The sequence below is a fragment of the Chinchilla lanigera genome, unplaced genomic scaffold (genome assembly GCF_000276665.1).
Source record: "Chinchilla lanigera isolate Chin_1 unplaced genomic scaffold, ChiLan1.0 scaffold00025, whole genome shotgun sequence".
NCBI classification, from domain to species: Eukaryota; Metazoa; Chordata; class Mammalia; order Rodentia; family Chinchillidae; genus Chinchilla; species Chinchilla lanigera.
Window position 1 is genome coordinate 23,949,122 of NW_004955426.1, and position 22,017 is coordinate 23,971,138.

Below are 22,017 nucleotides of genomic sequence, written 5' to 3' on the forward strand. Positions count from 1 at the left end.
TGGAAGGATATCAGTTTAAATACCTTTTAATATAGCACTATTAAAATCTGAACCAAGATAAAATCAGGGAAATCTGAGTTTTCTGTACTAGCTTATTTTGGGAGGGATTTTGGCTAACGTGAGCTTTTTTCCATTTTGCGAATGTCCTTTTCTCTACTGTTTCCCAGTCCATGACTCAGGATTTAAGAAACTTCCTTATTTTCTACACTTTAAACAGCAGCGTCCGTATCCACACAGCTTTGGTCTGGTGGACAGTAATGGAAGGTACAATGGAGGGAAAAGAAAATAGAGGCGAGAACGACAACCCATTAACTTAACAGTAACCGCAGTGAACAAAACAAGTGTGGAAGTTTACTAGATTCTTATTATTTTAGGTATCAGCTTTATCTAACTGGATACTGGGCAGAGTACACCTGGGAATCCTGAATTTTGACACTAGACGTGTGAGCAGTCAGAGTTGTCGAAAACTGGGTTATTAAATTTAAAAACAGAGTTTGGACCAGGTTTACTGGATCATTAAAATCCCAATCAGATGTGTAGTTAGGGCACACTAAGGAATGTGTAACTTTGGTACTGTTGTGTACTGTTCTAATGACAGGAATATCAGTGCTGATAAAATTTAAACCAAACATGAATTAACATTTTGAAAGTGTGGTGCAAATACAAACCTCTAGAATACTGTTATTTAATGAACAGTTATTATTTTCTTAAAAAAAAAAAAAAACTTAACTTCTTTCTGACCTAAAGTGCTATATTGGTTCTTTTTATTTATGCAACATTACTATTTTCTTGGTCATAGCTTTAATTTCATATAAGGGTTTCTATGTATAAAGTATCTTTTTAGCTTTGGACACCAAATTCAATATAAGATACTTGCCAATCTAGCCTGGCAGGCTTTATGTTTGGTACTAAGGGGACATATGAATACATAAGAGAGGTCATCAATTACATTTCATATTAAAATTTAAATTTACCCACAAATATGCTTCAAAGGAAATTTTCAGTAACTTTAAAAATATATGTAAAGTTCAAATCTCAGCATTTAGGTGCTCAGTGTAATTCACAAAACTAGATGATAACAGGATTGTACTGTTCTTAATCTGAATGAAAGCTGGGTGTGGTGGTGTACACCTGTAATCCCAGCACTCAGGAGGCTGAGGCAGGAGGATCACTGTGAGTTAGAGGCCTGCCTGGGCTACAAAGTGAGTTCAAGGCCAGTCTAAACTGCATAGTGAAACCCTGTCTCAAAAGGCAAAAAAAAAGAAACTGAATGAAACATCTCCTCATACTATAAGTTAATGAATATGTGAGTGGATATCTACACTGATATTTTACACCGTTTAAGGAAATGCAGGTAAATACATTCACATGAATATTACCAGGCTTGATTCCCCCCTTTGGAGCTCAGAGTTGGTACAATAGGAGGTAAACAACAGAACAGTACTGGGTTTGCACCCACCTCCCAACTCCTGCTGTGGGAGAGGTGACTTCCTGCAACCAAATAACTCCAGCAAAGTTGAGCGCAAGCTGCTGTGAACAGCAAGAAGCACATTATTATGACAGACAAAATCCCCACGCACACTTGAGGGAAATGAATTGCTGCTGTCTTTGCAAACATGTTAATTTCTGCTTCACCCTACCTCAGAAGCAACACTCAGGGGTTGGTGTTCAGTTTTCTTTGGAGCGAACTCACTACAAGGCAGTGCTCTGTGCTCTTTCGACTGGCGCAGCCCAGACCGCACAGTCCGAAGACTCACGATGCCAGAGCACGACCATCAACATCACCCACAGATTATTGCGAAGCGCGCAATTGAGTTTCAGCAGATTTTGATGGTAACTGAATCTTCACGCACAGAGCTGATGTTTGTGTCAGTTTAAGTCTCCCATGTCTAGAATCAGTACACTCAGCTGTAACAGCACTGGGCAAGCAGCTGTTGAACAAACTAATGAGAAATGATGCACAGAAAATATAAACTGCCTAAGAGCTTAAACCCAATCATCATGCATCCTAATGGCGTGTCCCAACCTCAGTCATCTAATTCGTCCTGATACTTGTGGCTTCCTCAAGGAAATTATCTAAATCCTCAACTTAGTGCCTTCTGTTTCAGCTACGCCTTGAATGGTGACTTCAGTGACATGAATAACACTGGCAGTTGACACACAGCGAGTATTTTGTATATGCCCATACTTATCCCAGTTACCCTCACAAACCCTAAGCCTGCGAAGGCGGTGCCGTAATTCACTTTGTGAGGATGAGGGGATCGAGGCATAGAGGTCCAGCTGCACAAGCCAGTGTGCTCAAAAAGTGGTGGCTCCAGACCTTGCTGCTCTTCTGGCTCCTCAAGGCTAATCCGCTGCTCTTTTTGAGTTTTATTGTATTTATTGAGGTGGGATCTCGCTACACTGCACAGGCTGGCCTCAAACTCCTGGGTTCACGTGATCTTCCAACCTTAGCCTCCCAAGTCACGGGCCTTTATGTCCAACTCTAACTTCTCTTAATATTTGTGACTTTACCTCTGCAAAGGTTGGGGTGTCACAGAACAATTTACAAATATATTTTTGATGGTTTTCTGGGTTTTATCATGGCTTTCCTTAGCTTTCAGTTTTCTGAATGAACTTGGAGGGACTCTTGTTTAATACTTGGTCACACAGTGTTCCAGGAGTCTTTCTAGGGGCATTTCTCACCACTTTAGGGGCTTCTTAAAAAGGAATTAAGCTGAAAACACAGCAGAAATACAATCTGTCTTTGCACAGAGAAGATTTAGTGACTCCTAGAACCATTTCTTACACATCCAACATTATGTTGGCCTTTGCTCCCTAAGTTCAAGAACACAGGTGAGGCTGGGGATATAGCTCAGTGGCACAGCACTTGCCTTGCAAGCTGTGAGGTCATGAGTTCAATTCCTGGTATCACCAAAAAAAAAAAATACAGGTGACCAATGTCCTTAGGGAGTAATGACCACACAACCTAGGCTAACTCAGATTCTCTCTAACCATATCTGAAATGAAAAGAATGACAGCAAAAGAATAACACAGATTCTCTCTAACCATATCTCAAATGAAAAGAATGACAGATTCTCTCTAACCATATCTGAAATGAAAAGAATGACAGCAAATGGGTAGTTTCTTTCTTTCTCTCTTTCTTTTTCTTTCTCTCTTTTTCTCTGCTTTCTATGTCTTACTGTTTCTTTCTCTCTCTTTTTCTTTCTCTCTTTCTTTCTATGTCTTACTCTTCCTTCCTTCTTTCCTTCCTTCCTTCCTTCCTACAGAGTCCCACTATATCGTTCAGGCTGGCCTTGCACTCACTCTGCAGCCCAGGCTGGCCTGAAACTTGCAGCAATCCTCCTGCTCCAGCCTCACGAGTGGGGCCATTACAGATGCATCGCACCACACCCAGAACAAGTGGATAATTACTAATGCTATTTTCTGAGCCCTAATTAGTCCTTCACTGCCCTCCACTCTGTAGGTCTCACTACATTCACGAGTTCCTAGCTCTAAGGTAGGACAGCATTTGTCCAGTTATGCAAGTCAGAAACGCAGGATCTGCCCTTGACTTCTTTCTGTCCTGTATCTGTCCTTCTGTTTATGATGTCACTTTCTAAATGTCTCTGGAATCAGCTTTCTCCACAGGGACCACGATAAGGCAAGTTCTCACCTTTCGCCTGCACTACCTGCAGCAGTTTTCAGAGAGTCCCCACTATCTACTTTGTCCTTTTCCCCCTACCCCAACTCTAATCATAAACACAAATCTGATTAGTTTACCTTCCCCTCCGGCTTAAAGTGTTCAGTGCTTTCCCTTTGGCCTTAAGGTAAAAGCAAGATTCCTTCGTTGGCATCAGAGGACCCACCTTGCCCTATGGGGTCTGATCCCATCCTGCAGAATCACTCCCTCATTCCCTCTGCCAACTTCCGCCAGGTCTTCCTTTTTTTTTTTTAGTACCAGGAATCAAACTCAGGACCTTGCGCTTGCCAGGCAGGTACTTGTACCACTGAGCTATCTCCCTGGCCTCCTCCAGACCTTCCTACTTTCCTGTCTGCAAGCCCACTCTCCCTTGAACATGCTTTTTCTAGCAGAAGCTTTCTGCACCCTTTTATTCAAAAAGCATCCTTCAGAAGTCAGTGGCACTGAGGAATCACTTCCCTGACAACTATGACTGTGTCAGATCCCTCTACTGCACTTCCGGCCTATCATTCATTCAGGTATTCATGCATCCATTCATTCATTCAGATAACTCGGTCAGTACCCACTGAGTAAGTCCTCCATGTAGGCTCTGTGCCACGCTCTGAGGACAAAGTCATGAACAAAGCACATGTAATCCGTGGTCTTGTTGTCTAAAGTAGAATCAGAGCACTGGTCTCAAGCCTTTCACAAGACTTACTGTAGGCACAATCTGATGCTTACATTAAGGCTTGTTAAACTTAGATCTGATCCCCACATAGACTTTAAGCTCCACGAACATAAGGGTTTTCCTCTACTATTTTGTTTCTAGAATCCAGCACTTAAACTGCCTTATAATTGACAATACATTTTGGTTAAATGGATTTCAGATATTAGCCCTAAATGTCCCTTTACATTTATCAGCTATGCATCAATAAATGAGATCTTAAAATAGTTCTCTTAGTCTCGTCATTTCATGAATCAGTCACAAAGATATATCTTTATTAATTTATTCAAAAGTATGTATTTATTGCTCATCAATCAATGCTAATTCATTTATCTGTAATTTTTCCAGGTATTAAATGACACATGTTGAGAAAAAGGTCTATTTCCTGTTGAGTTTGGCCTGTTTATTAATCATATCACCTTTTCTATTTTTAATCCTTAATTAAAGTTTATTTTTTAAAATTAGCATATTTTAGATTATACATAATGATAACCCTCATCATAGGGAATTTTTACCTGTACGTGATATATCTTCTCCTTTTTCCCATCCCCCTCTCTACTCAAAGTTTCTCATGTACATCTTAATATTATTCTTAATCCCTCAGTGACTAAAATGGTAAAATAGACTTAAAATAGTTGTCAAAGTCTGACTTTATGACATCCTAGTTATTCCCTTCCCTATCTCCTTGAAAAAAGAGCATTTCTCAATTTGTGTTCAGTGAGTTCTTCGCCCAAATCCTACTGGAAATCGATGGCTTTTATGTTTGTTAGCAAAACACATTTGTTACTGCAGCATTTTTTCCCAGCGCCCTTTGCCCTGCTCGTTCACACCGTGAATCTCCAGGCGTGGAGGGCTATTGCCCAATCTCGACAGCAGCCTTTTCAAACACAGGTGGTAGTGGGACTCTTCTCGCCAAGACCCCTCGCCCAGGCACTTTGAAAAGCATTATTCTTAATCAGATCCGCCTGACTCTTGGTGTGGGTGTGAGATCAGACATCCATAAGTCATCCTTTTGGGTCTTGTTTTAAAAAATGAATGTTTCTGACCAGATCTGATGGTGCGTACCTTCATCCCAACACCCTCGGAAGCTAAGGGAGGAGGACCATGAGTTGGAAGCCCCCATAGGCTACATAGTGAGTTCAAGGCCAGTGAAACCTTGTAACAGCAGTTTCTGTTTTCTTTGGAGCTCAACTGACTCCTGAAATTCAGCTCAGCAAGTGGCTACTGGACATCTCTTCTATGACCATCTGGTGCTGCCTGTTCTCTGGATCAAGAACCAAGAGCAGAGTCCCCATTCCAGAGGCAGGGAGGAGACAGTGGGGATGTGTCTCTGACCCACTCACAGATCCCTGCAGTGCTGACACAGAACACCCCCAAAGGGAAGGAATGTGATTCCCAAGAGATCATGTGGCTCATGATCACAATTAGCAGGCAGGGGAGCTAGGGATGCAATTAAGACATTTCCCCTTCAAAGACCTGTGTTGTTTCCCTCAATGTATCAGTCATTTCTGACCTACATGTATGGTCTTGTGTGAAAATTCACTAAAAATAATGTGGACAATATGAGTAAATTTCTACAAAAATATTCAGGAAGTTTTTGCTGCTTCCAATATGTGGCATTCCTTTGCTTCACCAAACTGGGTTTCCATTCAATGACTATCTTGGAGAGTATCCTTTGGTGAGTACAGGACCCTCTGCCTTGCTTGGTCTATTTTCCTCAAGTAAGTTGTGAAATTTACATCAATGCAGAAGTAGAACTACTGCTCAGCAGAAATTCATAACTTGTGCTTGTGGTTTATTTATATTGGTGGCAGATGTGCTTTCCTTCACAAAGTTCTTAGGACTGGAAGGAAATTAGAGATTGTCATAAGATTACATTCATGCACGGCCAGGGAACATGAAGGCTGGAAAGAGTTAATAACTTATTTGCCCATAGTCACACCAGACGTAATAAAACCACAACTCCTGTTTATCCGGAACCTACTGGATAATACAGGATTTATAGTGTCCTTAAACATTATGCACTATTTTTATTTTCTGATGAGATATCTGAGGCTCACATGGGTTAGTGACTTATCAACGGCCACACAGCTTGTAGGTGGTAGGTATATCCAGGGTTCAAACACAATCAGCCTGCTCCCACAGCTTAAATTGTTTCCAGCATCTGTTCTGTTTCAAAAATATGGGCTCAAACAAGATTAGTAATTCAGTCTCATTCTCTTCCATCTCACATGGAAAACTGGGGGACTCACAAGAGTGTTGAAATTACATTTATAAGAGATATGATTGGCCGGGCATGGTGGCACATGCCTGCAACCCCAGCACTCGGAAGGATGAGGCAGGAGGATCGTTGGTAGTTCAACACCAGCCTGGGCTACAAAGTGAGCTCAAGGCCAGCCTGAACTGAATAGCAAGACTGTCTCAAAAAAAAAAGAAAAGAAATATGATCAAAGAAACAGAGCTCAGAGGTCACAGATCCAAAGTGAGGGGTATTCTCTGAAAGTAGTCATCATCAGAAGATAGATTCATTTTAGTGATGATTTCACAGCATGAAACTGTTCGGGAATCTCTTTCGCTCTCTGTAATCACTTTTCTAAACTAAAGTATGATGTATTGAATAATCTCACTAGTGGTCAACCTTCTTCCTTTGAGAACAAATTTAATTTTCCCCATCACTTGGAATCTAGTTTGGTGAATGGATGACTGGATAGTAATGGTCAATAATATGTCATGAGAGTGGTGCTCCTGAGTGGGTTAATCCATAGACCAGGCCTGCTTCAGTCAAGCTTGGTCCTTTGGATTAACACTGGCTTCAGTGGAACTGAGACTCTCAGATGTCCCTAGGTTCTGAGAGACTTTCAGACGCAGCGTATGTGTGTGAAGTGAGGCAAGATCATTAAAAATAGCTACAAAGAAATAAGTAACTTCTGTGTTACTCTTTATCGTGAGTGAATATGAGATTATCAAGAGAGGGACGGAGGGGGAGGAAAGGGCAGGGAAAGGGATGGAAAAAGGAATCGGGATGTATTGTGTACACGTACCAACTCCACACAAGGAATGTAATCGTGTACTGCAAACACGCACTACTAAAAATGATGATATCTACAATCATTTAGTTATTTTCCATGGCATAATTAGTTCCTTATATTCAAATCATACCTATATTTGAGCACCCGGCTAAATCCTATTTAGTCCGTGCTGACAAAAAGTCTACCAGAAAATCTTTGAGCCATTATAATAGTTACTCTGCTCTAATGTCTTCAAACCTAAAACATTCCACAGTCTGTCTAGCTACATATACTGACATATAAATATATGTATTGTGGTGCTCACAATGGAACCAAGTGCATTGTGCATGCTAGGCAAGTGTTCTATCCCAGAGCTACGTCCTCAGCTCTACATTATATTTTTGTTTTACCTTTATGGTATTTGTTTATCTTCCTGGAAGACTCTCTTTTTTATTTTTAAATTTGCTATATTTTTAAAATTTCAATTGACATGTAATAATTATACTACATATTTATCGGGTACAGTATCATATTTGACTTTAGTACTTTGAAGGGAAAAAAGACTCCATTTAAAAAAAATTCTTCTATTCGCTCTGTCTGTCCATCTCTCTCTGTCTCTGGCTTAGTCCTGTTATGCTAAGACAAATGCTTTTAAAGTGCAATGTTTCCTTCAATCAGTTCCTCATTCCTGAAATATCTGCTGTCTATGAGTATAAGCTTAGTTTCTGGAAGACTGTCAGTGTTCAGTACTCTTTTACCTTGTTTATTCTGAAAAGTTCCAGTTACCAACATTTCTTCTTCATACAAGGAGACCGCATTGACTCTAGATATTTAGTGGTTGACTAAAGTAGAAAGTCAAACTATTTTAGATGCTTTTGTCAATACTGATTTGCTTTATCATTAATTTAGGTCCAAGCTTTAATCGAAAGTTTGGATGTTCAGAACTGGAAAATTGTTGATTTAGTTGGGATAGATAAAATTTCTGTTCTACTGCTCTAAGAGGAAGACTTGTTTTGAATTTGTGGTCTAAGAACTGTTGACTCGAAGGTCTGTTGTTGCTGTGTGATAAGACCAAGGTCAAGCTGAAAGTATTCACTGAAGTATTTTTAAGACACCTACTTGCCTAGCTCTGGGATGGACAGGTTTCTGAGCGTTGAACTCATGAATACTATTCACCATCAAAAGCACTTCAAAGAGCCTTGCAGATTGTCTGCTTGCAGTAGTGATAACTTGATTCCCAGATCTAATTCCATCCTGAGGGAGCCTTGGAATACAAAAGGCGCAAGGATTAGTACCCAGACCTAGAGTTCAAAGTCCATCATTCCCAGGCAGAGGAAGTCAAAGGTGGTGAGAAGTGCACTTTTTTTTTCCAGCAGAGAAGAAAAGTTCCCCGCTGAACAGGAAGTGAGCTTCGAGAAACACGCTGAGAGGGTGTCCTTCTACTTTGTCGATTGCAGAGGAAGGATGGATTGAAAGTCTGCAAAACCACAAAGAATAAAATATTGCTGGGCAATGGAAACAGACACATTTGGAAATCAGGAAGCTGCCCTGCTGCTCCCAGTAGCGGCAGTGAAGGTAGTGTCAATGTACGCTTGTAGGAAGCCTTCAGAAGACAGTCCATGGGGCGAGACTAGAAAGCGGAGGCGATAAATACTAATGTTGAGAATTCTACCTGCAATAGATCCTAGTTTAAAAATCCAGTGTCACACTTCGTGGTACATGAAGACCCATGTTATGAGCATTCACAGAGCATATCCAGCCAATAATTCCACAATCTCATGGAAAGGATATCTTTACCAAGTCCGTCTCATTATGTTGTAAATTTGGCAAAGCAGAGACATTTGGAAAACAAACTTGACTTGTTTTATACCAAGCAAGGTCCAGGCAATAGTCGCAATAAGATGAGAACAGTCCGGAACGTGGTTGATGGACCCGCTTGATGCCCGTGTGAGCAAACCAAAATCTGAAGAGTGAAACAGTTCCGGAGTCCGGACTGTCACACGATGTGGTTTCCTGCAAGATGCTCTTAAAAGTACAGATTTCTGTTCCTTACTGCCACGTCACCACCACACCAACTCTACCCCTGAAGACTCTCACTCAATTCCTCAGGTACTTAGGAATCTATGTTTTAAACAGCATTTATCAGGTGTGTTTGTTAACTTCTGGTCAAGGCACCCAATCAGGAGAATTCGTACCAGTGTTTCTCCATCCTGGCTGTCTAGTAAATCATCTGGGGGAATACTTAACTTTACTACTACTGAGGATTGCTCTCCCAGAGATTTTGGTTTAACTTATCTGTAGGATAAAATCCCTTCCTGTCCTCCTCCCTTCCTTTCTTCCTCCCTCCCACCCTTCCTATTTTTGGTGATACTGGAAATTGAACCCAGGGATTTTGCACTGAGCTACATCTACAGCACCCCCCTCTTTTCCTTAAATTTCTAGACAGAGTCTCACTGAGTCATTTAATTGCCCAAGCTGGGCTTTTACAGTCCTCTTGCCTTAGCTTCCCAGATTGCTGGGATTATAGGCATGTACCACTACACCCAACTATGTGCTGTGAGTTTCTTTGAAGCTTTCCTGTCAGTTCTAACGTGGAGTGAAACCAGAGCCCAGAACGTCCACTGAGTTGGAATGTTCCCATTACGTTGGAATGTTTCCGATCTGCATTCATTCAACATTTTAAACAGTAACATCCAACTCTAAAGTTTCATACCTTGGCTGGGCGTGGTGGCACACGCCAGTAATCCCAGCACTTGGGAGGCTGAGGTAGGAGAATCCTCTGTGAGTTGGAGGCCAGGTTGGGCTACAAAGCAAATTCAAGGCCAGCCTGAACTGTACAGTGAAATCCTGTCTCAAAAAGACAAAAAAAATTTCATACTTCATCCTTCCTTTTCCTCATCAAATTTTCAAAATATTATAATGTTTATATTTTAATGTTAAAATTAATTCTGTTTCTCTGATTGTTGTCCTTCTATTTTCCTTCCTTAGAGTGACCTGAAGAACATCACTTACCTGAACCATTGGCAGTGGATCAAGATTCAACTTAGTAGAACATTCTAATGGACATTCTACACTGCCCCTAGCTCTTGGGTAAGATTTCTAGTACGCAACAATTTTAGAGTCCATGAAGACATTCCTGCATCAAAAGTGGTAGACAGTATGTTGTAAATTAGGCAGTGAGAGTGGACTCCTTTTGACAAACAACCTCTTAAAGTGTATTAGGAAAGGGAGGGTATGGGAAGGGAAAAGAGTATTCAAGTAACCCAAAGCAGCTGGTCAATTACTGCAGGCAAATGATAAGATGGGGACATATTAGTCACAGCTCCTTTTTTGTTGTACTGATATTATGCAGGGAATTGCATGCAATGCTATTTCGTGCTGCTGTCAAGAGTTCTTCACCTGTCACTGTATTTGCAGACATCCAGACCAAATCACAAGACTCCATGACAGTGGACAGAGCCATTAATTGATATTGGCATATTTTGCAGTTGGTTTTAGTAGGAAGTCCAACACTGTTCCTTTAAACTATCAGGTATACCCCAGGAGGGTGTGGCTGACAGTAAATTTGTGTCTTGAGCATCTGGTCTTGCTTCAGCCTTCTTTGTCATTCACTTTCATTTACCCATTTGTTGTTGATCCTCTTGGTGTATAGCTGAGACTCCCTTATTAATGTGTTCACTCACATGCATTTATTAATCGCATAGCTTGTGTCACCATGCTGTCTTTTACCACATTATCTTATGTCACTTGATGTCACTGTAGTGACTCAAATACAGTAATGATGTCTGCAGTTTGCATTTTGTTTCTCTACTTGCCTATAGCAGTAAAAATGACTTCTAATATCCTGTGGTGCTTACCTTGTGCAAGACACTACCCCAAGTGATTTATATCTGTTAACTTTTTTGATTCCTAGAAGAACCCCCTTCTTTGCTGAGGCACTGTTTAAATGTTAAATAAATAATAAGTTCTCTGAGCACAGCACAGCTGATGAATGGTGGAACCTGGATTTGAACCTGGATAGTCTGACACCACAGACAGTGTTCTTTATCCCTATGGTAGCTCTAAGCATCATTAATGGGCACTTCTTTGGCGTCTACTTTGAGGAACCCTCTCTGGAATCATTCTATCAGCCTCATTCCAGACCGTCCTGCAGGACTCAGAATGGACACTAGGAACTGAAGACTTATCAGCTGCATACTTTTAGATTTAGTTCCAACTAGAGTTCCTATAGCTATAGGAACATGTTTTCCCAATAACATTAGAATATTTGCATTTCTCCAAGTAGAGGCTGTGTTGTCTTTATTATAAAGATATCATATGTTCTCATTCTCATTGATTCTGATTATTTGTTTCTCTAGTGTCAAGTGCTTCTTAAAAATATGAGGGCTTTCTGTGTATTACATTTTTCTTGGCAAATGTTTAGCATAATCATTTACACATTAGAAAAGGTAAAAGTTTTAATTCAAAATAAAACCCTTGGGTATGCATTACAGTGCGGACAGGCAGCCCCCTTTGTGCCAGGAGTCCTATCATGGAGCTCATAATCCAAAGACAGCACATGGGCCTATATTTAGTGGCCAATCAGTTGTCATCGCTCATCTTTTCCTGATGCTTCCTTGATTTCCTATCAACCTGAGATAGAAAATCAAGATTCATCAAGATTTCACACCTTTCCCTCATCTGTTTAAACTGATTCTCCAGGCATGGAAGAGCATGGAGAGTCCTGTAATCCTAGTACTTGGGAGGCTGAGGCAGGAGAATCACCATTAGTTCAAGACCCACCTGGAATACATAGTGAGACCATGTCTCAAAAAACAAAAGCAGCTAGGCGTGGTGGTGCATGCCTGTATTCCCAGCACTAAGGAGGCTGAGGCAGGAGGATCATTGCAAGTTTGAGACTAGCCTGGGCTACAGAGTGAGCTCAAGTCAAGCCTGAACTACATAGTGAGACCCTGTCTCAAAAAAGCACGCCCCTCCAAAAAAAGCAAACAATTTATTTATTTATTTATTTATTTATTTATTTATCTATTTATTTATTTATTTATTTATTTATTTATTTATTTATTTATTTATTTATTTATTTATTTATTTATTTATTTATTTATTTATTTATTTATTTATCTATTTATTTATTTATTTATTTGAGACAGGGTCTTGCTACGTAGTGCAGGCTGGTCCTGACCTCACTTATGTAGCGCAGGCTAGCTTCAAACTCACAGCGATCCTCCCACCTTAGCCTGCTGAGTGCTGGGGTTATAGGCTTGTGCCACCATGTTTGCCACAAACAACAGTTATAAAAAAACGAATTCATGTTATTTCTGCTTTTTGTCCTTTGAGTTGATTGACCCACTGGGATTTGAACAAATGATTGCAAGATTGAAAATAGAAAATTAAGGGGAGAGAGAGAGGCGGAGAAAGAGAGACCCCTTTTCCATATCATGTAAAGTAGTACCTCAGTATCCTTGAAATGGTCCCATAAATAGTCCATAGGAAAAGAGAAAGCAAGGTTTTATAAATGAAGGTAACAACAACGATCACATTGGTGGACGTTTGGCAGAAAATATGAGTTTTAAATCCATGAAAACTCTTGCGACACAGCCAGTGAACGACGAGGTGGGGGTGAGGAGAGCCCTGCACGTGCCTTCCTTACACTCGGCGGACATCCATGCAGCGAGGGGGCTGGGCACACAGCGCAGCGTGTCCCGCCGTGCCTGGGGGTCCTCTCTCTCCTCAGCAAGGTCCGCTGCGTCCTGTCCTTTCTGCAACAGACAGAGGAGCAGGCACTCCCCACCCAGTGCGAACATACTCGGGACATCTCTGGATGTACTGACTTGACAAAATGCCTTCACTTGGAAAAAGTCAGCATCCAGACAGGAAGTCAGGAGGTAATTGTGGTTTTAGCTTCAGTTCATCCATCTCTGGAGAGAGATAAAACTAATTCAAATTTTTTAAAAAAATCACTGAAAGCTAAGTCCTACAGTTTGTATCTCTCATGGATCCAATTAATTGAACAAATGCCAAGCCCCCATTTTATTCTATGCCATGAAAGCTTCATTGGTCAGTCTGTACTGTGACAGTGCTTTGCGGATTTCTAGGGGAAAGGCACCCCGCCTTATTGTCCACAGTTTTCCTCCTCTGACTTCCTCTCTTAACAGCTTTTGTTTTCACAGTCAACATTCAGAAATGTAGAATAATGTGAAACATTCTAACCTTATGACCCAATTTTTTCTGGAACTATCCTGATTCAAAGTATTTTATTCTGTCATCTCCGTAAACCACTGTCTTAGAGAAGCAAATCTGTTAAGAATGCTGCCTTCGGACTTGGACAGGGTCAACTCAGATTTGATTACAGCTTTGCCACCTACTATGCTGTGCAACATTAAGGCAAGATGTTTTGCATTTTGAAGATTCAAATTTTAAATATGTCCTTCCTTCCTTAGAGTTTAGATGGGGATGAAATAGGATTATGCATGCAAAACTGTTAACACGATACTTTGCATATAAAAATGCTCAAAAGTTTAGACATGGTTATTAATTAACTAAAATATTTTTGTGTCATACCATTTGTTCTAATCTGTGTTTCATGCCCAGTATGTCGCCACAAATTACTTTAGAATCCAATAATTTTATTTCTAAAATATGGTGTCTGTACATAAAAAGAGTACATTAAACATATAATTCATTGACTGTTTTAGTATTTTGAAGTTTTTCCTGTCATTGACAAAGAAATAAATAAGCAAAAAGTGGACTTGCTCAAAGTCTATTTTTGTGACTTTTGCTATCGGTGTTTCATGAAGTTGCTAAGTGAAATAGTTGGTTGTGAAGAATTGAGACAAGTGTACAAGCAGCGTATTGCATAATTGTTTCCCAAATATGTTTGACAAGACAGAAAGTTTCTTCCCAGATATTAACATAAATTCCCGTTTGCTTTTATTGCAATTCTGTGACATGCTGAAAGAGAAGGATCAGTTCATTTTAGAGAAAGGGAAACTAAATTGTGGAAATTTGGAGAGTAAATTCCCAGAAAAGCACGTCCTGATTGTTTTTGGCTCACTTGTGGACTGCTTGTGTCCTCACTGAGTCATACTACTTACTGGCTAATTCACTTGTTTCTTGATTCAGCAAATACTTAGTGAGTGTCTGTGTGTGCTAGTCATTGTTCTAGAAGCTGGGGAAGACTGTAGATATAGCTCAGTGGTATGGCACTTGCCCAGAGTATGTAAAATCCTGGGTCCCATTCCCAACACTGCAAAAATAAGAATAAAGAAAAAAAATAGATCCTGGGGATACACTGGTGAGTAAAGCAGATCAAAATCCCTGTCCTTGTGGAGCTGAAATTTTGTGGGGAAAGATAAACAGTAAACAAAGGAAATAAACATTGTTATGCTACAGGCTCATTTTACCATAGAGTAGATCTAAGGGGAGTAACAAGGTAGGGACAGGATTACAATTTTAATGAAGTAAATAAGGACGTGCTTGCCAATATAATGACTCTTGAGTCCAGATTTCAAGATGATGAGGAGGAGCCATGTTGGGATGTGGAGAATTTATATTCCAGGCAGAGGGAATAGCACCAGCAGAGCTTCTTGGCAGGATGGTTCATGGAATTCCGAGGAAGAAGGAGGCCAGTCTTGAGCGGACAAGAGGGGAAGTAACAAAGAGGTGGGAGTCAGAGGTATAGGTTTTCCTTGGCATCATAATGACTGGCTTTAGCTGGACTCCATTATGAGGGTAGCTGGAGGTTTTTAAAGAGAGGAGGGCATGATCTGAGTTCAGTTTTACTGGGATCACTCTGTGCTTTTTTGAAAATAATGAATGAGGTTCAAGGACAGAAACAGGACCTGAGCTAGAGCGTTACTGGAATAATCGGTGACGACGGCAGCAATCGAAGGTGGTGAGAAGCAGTCAGACCTGGCACAAGAGCTAATAGAATCGGCCGCACACGCTGGGAAAGCGTTTGTGAGAGAAACTGAAGAGTGAATAATGACGCTAGGCTTTTTGGACTGAGAAACTAAAAGGGTTGAGTGGCCACCATGAAGTTTTTTTGTTTGTTTTTCTTGGTTCTAGTAATAAAACTGCAAATTCAATCATGGTAAAATTATGTATTTGTATGCCATTCTTGAAATGTGCAGGTTTATTTGGATGAGGTGAGGGATGACACCTACTATTGTTGTTTCTTGAAATAATAGATATTAGAAATAAAAACATGTAAGGTAAGCTCCAGAAAGGATCTGTGGACAAGAGTGTCTATCAGAGTTTGTCAGAAATATTTTAAAGGAAACATCCTCTGTGGGCTCCTTCACAGAAAATAATCAGCAGAATGAGTTCTATGTTTGGGTATTAGAAATGTCTCCTAGTTGCTTCCAGTGCACAAGTCCTTAAATGCTAACCTCCTCCTTTCCATTTACTCTCTCTTCCCCCAAGTGTGCTAAGAACTCTTTTGTCTTATGAAGCTAGCTTCTGTGTTGAGTCTAGTGAAAAAACACTATTTTATAAAGCTGGCTGATGTTGCAAGTCCTTGTAAAGCAACTTGGAAATGGTCTGTATATTATAAAGCATACACAGCTTACATTTTCACATTCCTTACAGTGGATTTCTTAAGGATCTTTATTAGCATAGTGGAGAGACGGTGCTGGAAGAAACTTTGAAATCGCTCAGTCCCCTAGTAGGCCTGAAATTGTCTGCCAAGGTCGACAGATTGATGGATGTTTATTGGAGCTCTGTGTTAAGAAATATGCTGAGGCTGCTTCTGGGGCGAGTAGAAAGTTTGCTGTACAAAGGAGGGAAATGAGCGGTGGAAGCAGGACAGAAAGGCAGTCTGCACACGCTGAGGACTCGTCATCCCACTCTAGGCCCAGCTTCTCACTTCGGGGGACCTTGTCTGAGGCCTGGCAGCCTGTTGGGGGGGCCAGGAGCCCCATCTTCCATCGTGCTCCCCCCTGCATGCTCTGCGCACTACACACTGTTACCCTGAGAAATAAACACCCCTGTGCAGACATGCATGCATTTCTATACAGCACAGAAGCTCAAGCATCAAAACTTAATAGCCTGTAATGTAGGCCTTTCACCAGTTAGACAGATCTAAATTAGTGAGCTTTTACCATACAGGAAGGGACAAGTCCTTGAATTTAAAAGAGATTTTCTGTTGTTTTTGTTTATTTTTCTTCTTCATTTTTAAAAATTTTATGACTTGGCATGAAGTAGAAACAATGAAATAAAAACTCTGTGTTATAGACTACTGTGGAGTGGATTTACAGTTAACATTATGATCCACAAACCTGGCGTAAAGGGTTTTTTTCCTCAGGGCCGTGGAATGTAAAGGAAATATCTAAGCAACAGCTGGAAACAATTACCAAGTATTTTCAGTGGTCCCGTGAAATGCCATGAATTCAGAGCATCGCTTCAGAAACCCGGGTTGTGTCCCTCAGAAGATGCGTGTGGACATTGGGCCAAACCATTTTTGCCTCTTTTGAGCAGGGTTTACAGCTCAGACATTTAGGATGTGTGTGTATATAACTGTAACAGGGTCTTACTATGTTGCCCAAGCTAGTCTCAAAACCCCTGGGCTGTAGTAATCTCCCATCTCAGCCTGCCGAGCAGCTGGGACTACAGGCCTGGCAACCACACCTGGCTCTTCCTTACATTGGTTGAATTCTACTTTCAGAACATGTTTCTTGTGATTCCCTTAGTTTTAACATATCACAGTTCATATCTTCAAATGTAGCTACTAGAGTCATCACTGCATCCTGCACACGTGGGAGGAACAATTCTTTTAGGCGTTGCTAGCGCAGGCAGTCCTCTACAGCTGAGCTCTCTGTGAAGTGCTGCGGGTATGAGTTTTCCTTTTAGTGCACTGGGCGTTCCTGAGTTTTAGTCAACTTGGGTACAGATTTTCCTATAGAAACTTAACTGCTTAGACTAACACGTGAAGTCCGCAACATAAAATACCACTGAAATGTACCTAGTAAACGATATTTGATTGTGCGTGGAAGAATTGCAGATCTCCAAGAAACATCAATGAATTACCCAAAACTTAACTGATGGCCTTCTGGGCCTGTCAAAAATATCGCACCAGGCTTTTGATTGCACAGTGGCCCCAAGTCCCACTGAGGAGGCCAGGGAAGGTCAGTAATAATGCACTCACCTAGTCATTTGTTAACAATTTACCTTTCTGTCATCGCCATGGTGAAAGAATAACTTTGCACTGTAACCGTTCAACCAAACCAGGCCAGAATAAGGATGAGCAGAGAGGTGCCTGAGGTGTGAGGAAAGATGCTTTGGCCTCTCCTCTCTTTTTCTGTTTTGAAAGGAATAACTGGGTAGATGAAACTGGCATCGCTCTCACTGCCACACATTCACCCGTCCTATCTGTAAGAAAAAGGTTGTGAGCGATGCATTTGTTTCCAGGAGAAAAAGTTGATATTCGTGCTCCAACTTTTCTGCCAGGTTCTGGTAAAAGGATCTCCCTCCAAAGTCCAACAAAAGGAAGGGCAGGAGGAAAGGCATGGAGAATCTTTCAGGTGTCTCCTCTCACCCTACGCTTCTCTCCCTACTAGCACCTAGATGCTCTTATCCAACCTCAGAAAGGAAGGGAGGGGGCGGAGACGGCAAAGCTGCAGAAGCCTTCTAACTTTAGCACTGAGGGTTTTCAGATCTCAGGGCAAATTCCATGGTAAGGAGAATGTGTCTTGTGTATGTCTTCCTTTTTGATTCCACAGCAAAATGACACTTTCTGGTGGTCTGCCCCACGTATGACAAATACTCATGATTATATCATTTGCTCGAGCAAATGGATGCTATTTGGGAAGTGTCAAAGGAAGCTTGAGAATGCAACTGAAAGTGTTTAAATCAGATAATGAAAAACACAGTTATAAGTCAGATTCAGGATTAGAGAAAAATACCCTGTGTCTTTGGAATGAATTATTGGGAAACATAAACATATTAAATTGCAAACATGTGAAGCAAAGTTTTAGTTGCTATTTGTTCCCTCATCTGTCCTCCACCCTCCACTTTTTTTTCTAAAGAAAAGATGTTTTTGTCAATATGTGTTACATTCCAGCGACCCACGTGGTGGGGTCACCACTCATATGGGAGACACCAGGGAATGAACAAGAAAGCAAATCCGCTGTCGTGTCAGGATTTTTGGTAATAAATGACCCCTGGGTTTTATTTATTTAGTTCTGAGTAGTTCCTATTTTAAATTTAATAGGAAATCCTCATAAGGAGAAAATAAACATGTACACCATATTTACAGAAGTTATAATGATTGGCAGAAAATGAGCAAAGACAGTTGGAGAAATACGTGGAATCCTACAGCTGCGGAAATACGCCGGGTACCTGCTGCAAAGTGGAAATACTTAAGCTTCAGCAGCTGAGGTTGAACAGCCTGCATTATTATTGAAAGAAGCAAAAGTCATGCATCTGCATGTTGCCCGTTTCTATCTTCTGTGAAGATAAATCAGGTTCAATAGAACACAGAGAAATTAAGTAAATGCTGCAAAATCATAGATTACTGATGGCAATGAGAAGAAGGAACATGGACGAGGCTGAAGTAAGTATTCAGACAGATGATGCACACGCAGGAACTGATGAGTGGGAGTCTTGCACTTTTCAAAGTGCTGTTGGATTTTCCCACTATCACTGGCTTCACAGACAGTTTTAGAGAAGTTACTTATTACATTGAAATGCATTATAGTTTAACCTTCTTAACTAGGGTGACTACATTACTTTTGAGGTGGCTGGGTTACTCTTAAAATTGTTGTGAACATAAAGCCCAGTTTATATCTCTGAGTTGCTTGCTAAAGAAAGTAAAATAAAATAAAAGGAGCATTTTTGTGTCACAGTTTTCCTTGTTCTGGGAAATCAGCCTGTTCTTTATCTTAGTAGCAGGTTTCCTAATTTTAGTGTTTTCCTACATCAAATCCAAGTGACTTTTATTTCCACCTACAGAGGATTTGTTTCTATAATACAGATTCACATTTTCACACCCCAATATGCCGGACTTTTTTCTCTCCTTCTGAAACTTTAAAAATTGTGATGTATTATGTTCATTCAAAAAGATCAGAAAGCCAGATGTAGTGGTGAATGCCTATAATCCCAGCACTTGGAAGGCTGAAGCAGGAGAGTTGCTGAGAGTTTGAGGCCAGTCTGGGCTATATAGTGAGACTCTGTCTCAAAAAACAACAACAACAAACAAAACAAAAAACACCCAAAACAAACAAACAAACAAAAGAGAAAAGATCAGAAACCTTAAAACTAGTGTTTACCAAAGTGGTTATCAAAAGAGCATGCAAGTCATTATCATCCAGGTCAGGAAATAGGAAGTATTTCCTACCCTAGAACCCTACAAACCTGCTGTGTAGCTTTTCCTCCGCACAGCATGATTCCCCCACAACAGAATGACTTTCATGGCATTCATTTCTTTGATTTTTCTTTATAGTTTCACTGTTATTGTCTACATGCTCAAAAAAATAGCTTTATCTGCCCTGTTTTTCAACAAAGAATGAACTATACCATAGGTTCTCTCAGGTCTGACTTCCTTTGCTCAGTACAGCCAATGCCTGTGGGGTAGCTGTGGTCAGATTACTTCACTGCACAGTATCCCAGTGAATAACGACACCTGTGTTCCCGCTGGTTGAGCCCAGGTTGTTTCCACACTGTGACTCTCATGAGATGCTGTGAGCCTTCTTCTTCTTTCAGCCTGGAGCACATACTGTGCATTTCCCACGGTGTGAGTGCTGTGGCACCCTGGGCTGTCTGCACACCTCTGTCTACCTGCAGTGTGTGGGTGCTCCTTGCACCACCCCCTCTCCATGACCTGAGAGTGCAGGATGTTTTTAGCTTTGCTGATCCAGGCATCACGTTATTGCAGATTTAATTTGCATTTCTCAGATTACTAAAGAGGTTGAGCATCTTTTCACGCTTGTTAGCTATTTATTTGTTCTTTTTTTGAGACAGGCTTTCACTAGGTAGTTCAGGTTGGCCTTGGACTCACAATGATCCTCCTGTCTCAGCCTCCTAAGTGCTAGAATTACAGGTGTGCACCACCATGCCTGGCTATTTGTATTTTTTTGTGTCTGTATAATATGTCTCTAATTCTCATACCATTTTTCTATAAGGTTCTCTTCTTTTTTCACAGTAATATATGTGAGCATTCTTCACATATTTTGAAATCTGATGTTTTTATATGCATATACATCCTTTATACAATAAGGCATTTATATATAATAGATCATATATGTACATATACATATATATTCCCTGTGGCTTAGGAAAGAGAGGGTGAGCATCTGCACCACCTTAATGACCCACAGGGATTTAGAGGACAACAGCATTGAGATTTATGCCAGCAGGATGCTGAAACTGCCCTGCTGCCTTTTTCTTACTACCAGGCTGTCAAATTCAGATCATATGGAGTCACTTTCAGAAGAGCAGTGGGTCTCAGAAGAACAGCAGAGGCCTCCAGACCCAAGGGACTCTGCAGACAGACATCCCATCCGAAGCTTCACGCTGCAGACTGGAACACGCGGCTCAGCAGTGGGTCCTCAGCTCCCCCAGGACCTGCAGCCCACCGCAGGTCTGGGCTCCCCTTCTGTGTGTTTTCTCCCATTGCCCGGGTTAGCACAGGTCTCTGCTTTGTGGCTGGCTCCCTAGAAACTATTGTTAATATTTATTCTAAAAAGACACAAACAACCAAAGGTTTAAGGAGATGGCAACAGATTTAGTTGTTCTGTTACTTCTTAAAACAGGAACTGCTCAGGGAGAGAATGTCCCTTCGGTATTTCCTACACAACATTTATTTTTCAAGTTTTCCTGATCAGGCTTCCGGTCTACAGGCTGCTGGGCTGAGAATCTTAAGTCTAGAAACGCACACTGGCACTAGAGCCGGAATCTGTCCTTGGCGGGTGACTGTCCGGAGGCTGGTGCCCTGAGCGGGATGGGCATCTTCCCTCCTTGACTCTAGCGCATTCAGTCAGAGCTTTGTCATTTATATTTGCTCAGCACAGTTAGTAAAATGGAGTCTTCAATGGCCACTCTGACTGCTCCGCGCCAATTTCAAAGGCAGCCCTCAAAGGAGTATAGTAAGGAAAATGAGCAGAGTTTGTCAGAGGAGAAAGAGAAGTTGAGAGTTTGAATTTCCCTTTTCCTTTTATTAGTTCAGAAGTTGTTCTGTTTGCATGACTGCGTGGATTGGATGCGGCACTTGTTACAAATCTTTATAAACCATTTTCTGTGATATTGACAATGAAATCATGTAATGCATTGCCTTTTAAATTTGCTATAGCTCCCTAGAGCAGGAAAAGATTTGCCAGTGAATAAAAGAAACTAAAACTGACCATGACAAAAATCACAGAGCTGTGTCATTTTTTTTTTAAAAAAGCTTGCTATCAGGGTACATAAACAGACATAAAACAATAATTCCTCTTTTTTTTTTTTTTTTTTTGGTCTTTTTTGAGACAGGGTCTCGTTATGCAGTTCAGGCTGGCCTTGAGCTCACTTTGTAGCCCAGGCAGGCCTCAAACTCACAATGATCCTCCTGCCTCAGCCTCCCAAGTGCTGGGATTACAGGCATGAGCCACCGTGTCTGGCTAAAATAATTCTTACAGCGAGCACGGCTGGGCCTT

General features: G+C 41.0%; 1 long non-coding RNA gene across 1 annotated transcript; it reads left to right on the forward strand.

Moving 5' to 3' along the window:
- Positions 1–10,399: 10,399 nt before the first annotated feature.
- LOC106148670 lies at positions 10,400–21,717 on the forward strand. The gene is made up of 3 exons (XR_001234314.1): positions 10,400–10,483; positions 18,603–18,944; positions 20,785–21,717. It is a non-coding gene; the product is annotated as an uncharacterized LOC106148670 (long non-coding RNA).
- The last annotated feature ends 300 nt before the right edge of the window (positions 21,718–22,017 follow it).